We start from the raw sequence: 6,676 nt of genomic DNA, 5'->3' as shown, positions 1-6,676 counted from the left end.
TATTGGTTATCTAAATATATATGGAATATTGTGATTAACGCACATATGGATGCTGATTAAGCAACTAAAATGTAGCTCTGCATCTAGGACAAAGTTGAGATATCTGATCAGCACTTAATACATCTGGCGTTGTTCAGCTTTTGCCTGGAAAACCCCCATACAGTCTGTCTGGCTCATATCAGTTTATGTCAGCCATTTTAAGATTTTAAGCCATTGATTATAGACTAGCTGAGTAATATATTAGCTGTGGATATATGAGTATATATGATTATAGAGGAGTATACATGCAAGTGAGATCTACTTGATATACAGTATATATTTCTATCACAAGCCCCCCTTAAATATCACTTGCCCTAATCCTAGCCTCCTGTCCCAAAGTGCTGCAACTCTTTTGTGCTGTCGGTGAACTGACACAAGCCTAACGCCTGCGCCCCACTCCATACAGACTTTTCGCAAATGGGCGGTCAGGAGATCTGTCCCTAACGGGGGTTCATTGCAATCAGTCTCTTAGTCAACAGCATGTGTAGTGAGCGATGTGTAGTCTTTATCAGGTAGGTCATCTATTCGGTCAGGCAGGGCATCCACAACATCATTCTGGCTTGGGTGTCATCTTCTGGTAGGGGAGCTTTCTTGCAATGTGATGAGTGGATCCAAGTGGGTCTTCCCTCCAGTTTCACAGAGTTTGGTGTCATCAGCAGCACTTGAACAGGACCATCAAATCTGGGATCGAGTGGTGTTCTCCTTATAAACTTTTTTCACAAAGATCTGCAGGGACGCGATCTTTCCATGACGCCACATAGGCGTCATGGTTCGGATTGGCACCGACTTTCATGACGCCTACGTGGCGTCAAAGGTCGGGAAGGGGTTAAAGGTGTTGTTTTGGATTAGAAAACATGTCTGCCTTTATTTTTCTTACAAAGGACCGTTCATCTCTCCTTGGTTGTTATTTCTTATCCCCTATAATAAAAGATTTCTAAAGCATAAGAATTTAAATACATAAACAATAAGCCATGTGCTGATAGCAGAATTTTATTGGATAACAAATGAGGGGAGTAAACAGCTAGCAAAGGCAAAGGTCAGGACTCTTAACTGATTAGGAGAAGTTATAATACATTTGCGGAAAGATGGAGAACAGTGAGAGAAACACAGTCAGGTGTCACATCTTCATTTATTGCAATAGAAATTCCCTTGACCTTGGCAGGGATCAGGACAGCAGGGATCAGGACAGCAGGGAGGTGGACAGCAGGGAGGTGGACAGCAGGGGTTGCAGGGATCTGATGGAGAAGTGAACAGAAATCAGTTACTCATTTATTTCAAATAAAAATATAAACTTCATAAATTTTGTTATATTTGAGTGAACTATTAATTACAAACAGTTTAGTGAGACCACCACATTTCATTCAAAAAAATGCTTGAGTGGTGCACAGCTCCGCCTATTGTATTGAATCCGTCCGCTAAAATGTTAAACTTTATACATTATTTATATTTGAGTGCCGTTTGAGTGCCCTTTTAATTACAAGCAGTTTAGTGAGACCGCCACAAATCTCTAAAAAAAAAATGCTTGAGTGGTGCACAGTTCCGACTATAGAGGCAAACAGCTTCTGTCTGAGCCCACACACAGCAGGGTATGCACACAATAGAAGATCAATGCCTTCTACTGAATCCATCCGCTGCTCTGGGTGCGGGCTCAGGAAGGAGCTGTGTGCTTCTATCACCTGAGCTGCATTTTCGTTAGGATTGGTGCGGATTTTAGGACCTAGACCCCACTGACTTGCTTGCAAATAAAAAGGCACTCAATTATAAAAAAAGATAAAGGTTTAGTTACAATAGACAGTTCAATACTAAAGAGTAATACATGGTACAAGTTAACAGAATAAATTCCCTGCAGTTTAATGACAATACTTTCATAATATTTATTGTTTTGATATTAACTTTCCTATATATTTGTTTGCTGTTTTTCAGAACTGTATATGGGTGAAGCAATTTGAGTACAGCGCAAAGGGAAAAAACAATACAAATATTTTCTTTTTTCATGCACCTGCCAATTAAGAAGTTCTAAAACTAATGGAATATATGATAGTTAAAATAAAGGTTCCTATGTCAAGTCCTGGAGAAGAACATGTCCCAGGAAAATCAGGGAATTTTCTGAAATTATGCAGTTATCCTACCTATGAGATATGGGTTCAGCCATGAAGCTCAGTACATGGCAATGCCGAGTGCACAGACCTTGTAATGAGACACATAGTGTCTGCAGATCACTACTGCGCAATCCTTGTGGCCCTGTACGCTGTCTTTGTGAATGATCACATTTTATAAAGAATTGCTCTGTTAGACTGTATATTTTACTCTACACTATCCAGGTAATTCGTTTGATTTTTTTTTTTCTGGACAGCTTATAGAAAATTTACAGACACTCATCAATTTTTACAGTGACATTCGATAACCATAATAAATCATTATGACTATAAGTGATCCATGTCTACAACCTACAAATTAGCTGCATTCACTTTGAACTGTAAAAAATGATAATTACAGTCATAATAACCTATTCAAGCTTTTTACAGACAAGGGAAAAAGTGCCCTAATTTTACCGACTGTCCAAGAATTTCTGGAAGTTTGGAAACCTGCACAGTTTTTTCTTCAAATTTTATGCCAGATGCAGTCCTATGAATCACACCTTATAAAGCAGCTTTTAAATATAGTGATTTTGATCTGTGCATATAGAAATTAATTAGCACTGATGACAGTGAAAAACCAACTAAAAATTCCTTATCTTTACCTTGTTTGGGGAATTGTCCACCACCTTGTTGATTGCTGTAGCCGGAGTACTGGGACCCAGATTGGCAAGCTAGAAAAGAGAAACATTCATTCTGAGTTCACTGAATTGTGAAAAATGTATACAGAGTTATGTATGATTATGGTCGTATCGTAGTTATGCACAAAGTCTGAGTTCTATGGAGCTGTGGCGCAACCTGTTGAAGTCTATAGGACGCTGTTCGACCACCTATGCAGGACAGGTGTCAAGGAAGGGCCTACTAGTCAATTCCTACATACCAAAACTTTCTGCTAGACTCTTTTCCCACCTGCAGACTAGACCCCCAGGAACCACAATTTAACTGTTACCCTTTTGCTGACTCATACAATCAGGACATGTACACTGACTTGTTCACTGTTTTGCACAAGGAGAGATTTTTTTAACAATGCCTTCATTGCCCCAGACAGTCAAATAACAAAAAAAACCTTCTTTGGGCTATGGCCTCAGTTTGCTTAAAACAATCCTTGTCTGTATGCCTCCAAGAGAAAACACTTCCAAATGTTGCTATATCAAATCCGAGAGATACAGAATCCAATATGAATCTGTTTCAATAGATTTTTTTCCAATTCCTTTGCTCCTTGAGTTGAGAATAAAAATGTTAGATATGTGCTATTATCCTCTAGTATTATGATGGCTGACCTAAAATTAATCTTCTAGTAGTAATTTCTATTCTGCTTAATATAGAAAGAAAAGTTTAAAGAGTTGGTCCAAAAATATGAAAGTCTGTATCACCATTTTGACATCATGTGTATATAGTTTATAATGAGTTTTAAAAACTACAGTATTGTGTACACAGTAACATTATTCACTGTATAATAAAAAGTAGCATGAAGAACTACTGTATATATTATAGGCAGTGGAAAACCATTATGAAGAATATATCAAAAGTCATCAATTTAAAGAGATTGTCTACAGTGGATAACCTCTTCATAACATTTAAACTGTCCGTCAAAAATTAAAATAAGCCATATACTAAAGCCATCTTGGTTGAACTTGATAGATCTGTTTTTTTTAAGTGTATTTACTATGTAATAGTAAAGGCTGCAGACCAATCAGTGACCTCTGACTGTCCGCAGTGGTCATATGACATAACAATGGGAGGTATAATGATGGACAGTTTAGCTGCTTAGGACGGATTGTACACTATAGGACAATCCCTCCTGAACAGTTTACCCTTGAAGGTTAAAACCTACCGTATTTTCCGGCGTATAAGACGACTGGGCGTATAAGACGACCCCCCAACTTTACCAGTTAAAAAATAAAATCTTCTTAAAAGTCGGGGGTCTTCTTATACACCCTATGTCGTCTTATAGGGCCGGTGAATATGTGCCTTTTGGGGGGGGGGGAGTGATCCTGATGAGGACGAGGGGGCGTCTCACAGGAAAGTGAGTATCCCCCATTACCTTATCATAGCGCTGCAGCGTGGGGTCTCTGTGCTGGGAGCGGCGGCTGCTGTGCTGTGCTGTGCTGTGCTGTGCTGTGGCGGCTCCTCTTCTGCAGTGTGGGGCCTCTGGTGCTGTGGGGCGGTGGCGGCGGCGTATCTTCATACAGTCGGGGCTCCTCCGGCATCTCAAAGACTGGAAGCCCCGCCGGCAACTCCATGGGTACAATGCGGTCAGGTGGCCTCCGGGAAAATGGCCGCTGCTCAGATTCAGATCTCGTCCCGAGATCTCGGGAGACGAGATCTGAATCTGAGCAGTGGCCATTTTCCCGGAGGCAGCTCAATAGGTGCGATGCGGTGGCCCGGCCGCTGGGGGCTGCGCATGCTCAGATTCAGATCTCAACGAGATCTGAATCTAAGCAGCGGCCATTTTCCCGGAGGCCAGCGCATTGTACCGATGGAGTTGCCGGCGGGGCTTCCAGGCTGAGATGCCGGAGGAGCCCCCACTGCATGAAGATACGCCGCCGCCGCCACCGCCCCACAGGCCCCACACTGCAGAAGAGGAGCCGCCACAGCACAGCAGCCGCCGCCGCTCCCAGCACAGAGACCCCACGCTGCAGCGCTATGATAAGGTAATGGGGGATACTCACTTTTCTGTGAGACGCCCCCTCGTCGTCATCAGGATCACTCCCCCCCCCACCCACCATATACACCCGGCGTACAAGGCGATTCCCGGCGTACAAGACGACCCCCGACTTTTAAGAAGATTTTCAGGGGTTAAAAAGTCGTCTTGTACGCCGGAAAATACGGTATTTCACAGCAGCAAATATGGCTGTCATAATGAATATCAAGATCAATTATCTTTTCTACATGTTTGAGATTTACTTCTGTGGAAAACACTATTTAAAACTAAATTTGAATACATTGAATATATCCCATTTATTAGCCTTTAATCACTTTGCTGTACTAGAAAGGCATATTCAACTATTCTACTTGATAGAAAGCAATTTCAAGAAAAAAAAAAAAAAAAGGAAGTATATGGCTGAATGACATATAGCTGCAATTGGTAGATTGGGCCTGTATATACCTCAGGACATATTTGTACATGCTGAACATAAGAGCATATGACATGTGAGCTAAACCTAACCTTAAATGTGACATGTTTTTGGCAAGACGTCTAAGGCCGTTTCTTTTTACATTTTTTGTATCTTTGTTAAAAAATGACTAATATGAAAGCAGCTAAGTTCCATAATGCTAATTAATGTGTATAGTTTACAAACAATACAAAAAAAAACAACCAAAAAATGAGTAACTTACGGTCTTGGCAAGGATTTACACAGATAGGCACTTTTTGGCAGGGATCCTTGCATGGATTCTGGCATGAGCTCTTCTGGCAGTTTGGTCCTCCTTTGATTCCAGACATGACTGATTTATCGTCTTAGTTCTGAACTTCTCAGAGACTCGAAGTTATATTTTGATGATGGCATTGAGGCCGATCCTTATATATCTGGACATAGTGAGAATTGGGGCATATTTTCTCATCAGCTGGTGATAAGGCATTTAATAGGATGAGTAAGTATATAATGATTTAATATTCTAAAGTAGAATAAACATTAATTATGAAGCATAAGCTATTTTTACTGCAGTAAAATACATGACGTAGTATTCACCATCATTTCTTTTTATTGTTCTGTTCTAAAATGGATATTTGTAAATTGGATGAGTATGGGGCACAATGTTGTAAAACTGTGATGTGCCCACATTGTAAAATCTATTTATGATATGAGGAAAAGCTTGCAGGCAAAAAGAGGTAATAATTGTTCCATTAAAAAGTAACTAGTAAAACTGATGCGCTCTGCATCCTTGTACAATTAATCATAATGGCCATGTGCCTCATTTTTTATAATGACAAAGCCAATTTGGTAATTAATGACCAAGCCAATTTTTACAATTCTGACCACTGTCACTTTATGAGCTTATAGCTCTAGAATGCTTTAACAAATCCCACTGGTTCTGAGAAAGTTTTTTTGTGACATATTATTATTATTATTATTACTATTATTATTATCATACAATTTTTATAGTGCCATTCATTTCATGGCGCTTTACATGTGAAAAAGGGGGGGCAAATATAGACAAATACAATAAACATGAGCAAAAAAACAAGGCACTAACAGGTACAGAAGGACGGAGGACCCTGCCCACGAGGGCTCACAGTCTGCAGGGGATGGGTGAGGATACATTAGGAGAAGAGCTGGTTGTGCGGTGGTTCAGTAGGTTGAGAATCACTGCTGGCTGAATGCTTATCGGAAGAGGTGAGTCTTCAGGTTCTTTTTGAAGGTTTCTATGGTAGGAGACAGTCTGATGTGTTAGGGCAGAGAGTTCCAGAGTATGGGGGAAGCACAGGAAAAGTCTTGGATGCGGTTGTGGGAAGAAGAGATAAGAGGGGAGTAGAGAAGGATATCTTGTGAGGATCAAAG

General features: G+C 40.5%; 1 long non-coding RNA gene across 1 annotated transcript; it reads right to left on the bottom strand.

The window, feature by feature from the left end:
* Positions 1–972: 972 nt before the first annotated feature.
* Positions 973–5,704, bottom strand: LOC143768540 (uncharacterized). The gene is made up of 3 exons (XR_013213935.1): positions 5,514–5,704; positions 2,780–2,848; positions 973–1,274 (listed from the first exon to the last, which is right to left on the bottom strand). It is a non-coding gene; the product is annotated as an uncharacterized LOC143768540 (long non-coding RNA).
* Positions 5,705–6,676: the final 972 nt, after the last annotated feature.

The sequence above is a fragment of the Ranitomeya variabilis genome, chromosome 4 (assembly GCF_051348905.1).
Source record: "Ranitomeya variabilis isolate aRanVar5 chromosome 4, aRanVar5.hap1, whole genome shotgun sequence".
Taxonomy (NCBI): Eukaryota; Metazoa; Chordata; class Amphibia; order Anura; family Dendrobatidae; genus Ranitomeya; species Ranitomeya variabilis.
The sequence above is the reverse complement of the archived record's forward strand: the minus strand, read 5'-3'. Positions and strand labels throughout refer to the sequence as shown.